This window comes from Heterocephalus glaber, unplaced genomic scaffold (assembly GCF_053883595.1).
Source record: "Heterocephalus glaber isolate CG9 unplaced genomic scaffold, H.glaber_assembly_v1.0 deba00001555, whole genome shotgun sequence".
NCBI classification, from domain to species: domain Eukaryota; kingdom Metazoa; phylum Chordata; class Mammalia; order Rodentia; family Bathyergidae; genus Heterocephalus; species Heterocephalus glaber.
The window spans coordinates 9,714,414-9,718,575 of NW_028258346.1; the positions used below are offsets into that span (position 1 = coordinate 9,714,414).

General features: G+C 35.2%; 1 pseudogene; it reads left to right on the plus strand.

Moving 5' to 3' along the window:
* The first annotated feature begins 2,368 nt into the window (after positions 1-2,368).
* On the plus strand, positions 2,369-2,953 carry LOC101698101 (GTPase KRas pseudogene; annotated as a pseudogene).
* Positions 2,954-4,162: the final 1,209 nt, after the last annotated feature.

A 4,162-nucleotide genomic window follows, 5' to 3' on the forward strand; every position in this document is an offset into this window, starting at 1 on the left:
AAAAGGTGAAGTTATGGGACTATGGCTACTGAGTTGAGAATAAAAAGCAAACAAATGTGTGCAAACAGTACAGCCATTTGGATGCAATGGGGGAAAATCGTGGTGAGAAACATTGGCAATTTTGTCTATAGATGAATAATGGTGGCAGAGAGAAATGACCAGACTCAGGTGAGATAATTTTCTGACAAACTGAATCTGTTAAGAGCCAGAAAGAAAAGAGTTAACCTTAGACAAAGTCCCTTTTTGCAACCCAAACCTTAGTCAAAGAAGCCAAATTATTTCTTTATTTTGTAAAAAAAATGAGTAAAATGTTCATAACAATTTCACATGGATGAGCTTGAAGGATATTATGAGAAGTAAAATAAACCAGACACTGAAAGATAATAGAAAATAATCTCACTTACATGTGTAGTCTGAGAGACATCAGTATTGTAGAACAGATTTAGAATGGCGGTTTCTTGAACACTGTGGTCATGATGTTGGTATTGGGGAGATCTTGGTCTAAGCGTACAGTGGTTTAGTTTTTAACTATTTTGTTCTGAGATTAATAAAACAGCATCGTGACTACAGTTAATAGTAAAGTAATGTATATTTCAGAATTATTAAAAGAGCACATTTTAAATGCTTTTGACATACATATAGATGTGTGAAGTGATGAATATGTCATTTAGCTTCATTTAATCATTCTATAATATTCACTCTATGTATCAAAATATCACTTTGTGTCTATATATAAATATTATTTGCTGATTTGAAATTAAAATAAATACAAATATGTCTTACTTTATTATCATTGCACATTCATATACATGATATCTTCCAAAATGTTGCAACTAAGTGTGAGGTGTGAGTCTTTTCTGCTGTCTTTACTATTCTCCTCAGTAAGGTGTTATTCTATAGATCGCTGGCATTAGTGTAGTTCATGGAGAGTTGCCCAGCATGAAATAAAATTAATTTAATTGGGCTTCCCTAAAAGTGTTCCATGCGTAATCAGAATGATTCTTGAAAGCAGATTTGAGCTCTCTAATGAACTAATCAATATTTATTTCTGTTAATCAACAATATGCTGTTTATGCCATAGTATCCATGGCTATGAGAAAATTGACAATGTAAATCAACATTAATTTGAGTCTGAGAAATTGTATACATGAGCAAGGAAAAAGGAAACCATTGGTATTACCTGTGTTATATCTCTTTTCTTGGTTAGTCTTGTCCTTTGGAAGGGGGTCTCCTGGCTTTATTCAATCTAATGGAAAATTATGCAATTGAATAGCCATCACAGACAAACAGATCGTATATTTATGAAATTTCTTCTGTTGTTTGAAACCTGCTGCACATTAAATCTTTTTGCTCTGTTTAGTGCACTGTTCTGTGTTCAGGGAGTGGATTTATGTTCACCTGTTCTTGGATGCTGATCTCTTTCAGGAATTCTTCCTGCTCCCATAGCAATGCCTTTATATTATTTTCTCACTATTGAATTTATCTTTTTTTAAAGCTTTAGGCCTTATTCCTAACCAGACATTTATTCTTTAATTTCACATGTTCAGAGAGCCCTCTTACTTTTGTCCAAGAAGAAGCTACTCCTTAGCAACTTGTATGTGATCTAAATTTATATCTAAAATGTGTTGGTGGGATTTGTTAAATATTTTCTTTTAAAATTACATTTTACTTTTCTTTGCAGAAAAGTCCATACATTGGTTTGTCTTTTACTAGAAAATTGTTCCTTCTTTGACTGCTCCATATTTTCATATGTTTTCCAAAGTTCAAGGTTTTTAAAAAATATGTTTTCTCTTATGAAAATTCCATCTGCTCTGAAAGTCTTCTCCAATACACATCTTCAAATACAGATTAGTGGGGAATGGGAAAAAAAGAGGAGTTAGGATATATCATGTACAGGTGTAAATTCCCTGCGATGCGTTCATCATAATGTATATCTGAATTGTACCAATAAATATTTTGCTTCAAAAAAAGAAAGAAAAAAATGCAGTTTAGAGTTGATTGACTGTGTCATTATAGTAGTAGGCTTTCTTTTAGTCAACCACTACCTGCATTTTAATTACTGTTTATATTAAGTGATTTTCAGTAAAACAGCTGAGAGCTAATAAGATTTGTGTCTATTTCACTTCTGTATTTACAACACCTAGCTCAGTGTTTGGAGATACGTAAGTGTTAAATATTACTGAATGGGAGTCGGGCGCAGCGGTGGAGGCAGCAGCGACGGTGGCAGGGGCAGCAGCGGTGGTGGTGGCGGAGGCTTCTCGGCCAGTCCTCCGGGCCCTCGCCATTTCGGACCGGGAGCGAGCGCGACGTGGGCACTGAGGGCAGCGGCGGCGGCGGGGGCCAGAGGCTTGGCGGCTCCCGGGTGCTGGAGAGAGGCCTGCTGAAAATGACTGAATATAAACTCGTGGTAGTTGGAGCTGGTGACGTAGGCAAGAGTGCCTTGACGATACAGCTAATTCAGAATCACTTTGTGGATGAATATGATCCTATAATAGAGGATTCCTACAGAAAACAAGCAGTAATTGATGGAGAAACCTGTCTCTTGGATATTCTCCACACAGCCGGTCAAGAGGAGTACAGTGCAGTGAGGGACCAGTACATGAGGACTGGGGAGGGTTTTCTTTGTGTATTTGCCATAAATAATACTAAATCTTCTGAAGATATTCACCATTATAGAAAACAAATTAAAAGAGTTAAAGACTCTGAAGATGTACCTATGGTCCTAGTAGGAAATAAATGTGATTTGCCTTCTAGAACAGTAGACACAAAACAAGCTCAGGACTTAGCAAGAAGTTAAGGAATTCCTTTTATTGAAACATCAACAAAGACAAGACAGAGTGTTGATGATGCCTTCTAGACGTTAGTTCGAGAAATTCAAAAACATAAAGAGAAGATGAGCAAAGATGGTAAAAAGAAGAAAAAGAAGTCAAAGACAAAGTGTATAATTATGTAAATACAATTTGTACTTTTTCCTTAAGCCATACTTAAGTAAAAGTGGTAATTTTTGTACATTACACTAAATTATTAGCTTTTGTTTTAGCATTACCTAATTTTTTTTCCTGTTTCATGCAGACTTTTAGCTTTTATCTTAAATGCTCATTTTAAAATGACAGTGGAAATTTTTTCTTCCTCTAAGTGCCAGTATTCCCTGCATTTGGGTTTTTGAACTAGCAATGCCTGTGAAAAAGAAACTGAATACCTGAGATTTCTGTCTTGGGGTTTTTGGTGTATGCAAGTTGATTACTTCCTATTTTTCTTACCAATTGTGAATGTTGGTATGAAACAGATTTATGAAGCTTTTGAATCATCCCTGTTTTGTTTTACCTAGTCACAAAAATGGATTCTTTAGTAATTATAACTTCAGTTGAAACTTTATGATTAGTTTTACTGAGCTATGGAAGGATCACAAATTTATAGGCTTCCTTTGATTCAGCTTCTAGACATCATGACCTATAGTTTGTCATCCTTCATGAATGTAGTTACACTGTTCACTAAGGTTTTCTCCCCTTCCCACTGCAATAAGTCATGGTCACTTTTCCAAAAATACTATATTTTTTCTGTAAAAAGGGAAAAATAGAAAAAAAATAAGGTAATGAAAAATTTTAAAAGGCCATTGACTTTCCACATTAGATAAATTACTGTAAGATTCCTAGCTTTTCCTGTCAAGGCAGATCTAGTATGCAATGGGGATTATACCAACCATTTTGGGACTGTACTTACATGCTACTAAAATTTTATAATAGTGGAAACAATTTTAATGTGCATAAAAGTTCTATAGGAATTAAATATATTCTCCCTTAGATTGCTCTTTCTTCACACAAATTTAAACCTCAGTTTTTGAAAATAGTTTCAGTTCTGGTAGTGATAGCAGAGATTATTGAAGCCATTTATCCATTCATTAAGTGTTGCAAGGCCAGGCTCTCTGGGTACCTCTGAGTGTCACTGAGTTTCATAGCAGGGGCTGCATTCCCATGGTCACCAAGCATCATTATGAACTGACTGGTCAAAATGGGCATCAGGAGAAAATTTGGGTAGGTCAACAAAATGCATTCTCACTATGTGGTAGTCTTTACTGACAAATTATGGCACTTTAAAAAAAACTTTTTAAAATACCGCTTTTAAATATGAACCTGAAAGTTGCAATTTGGGGATGAGAGAGCAC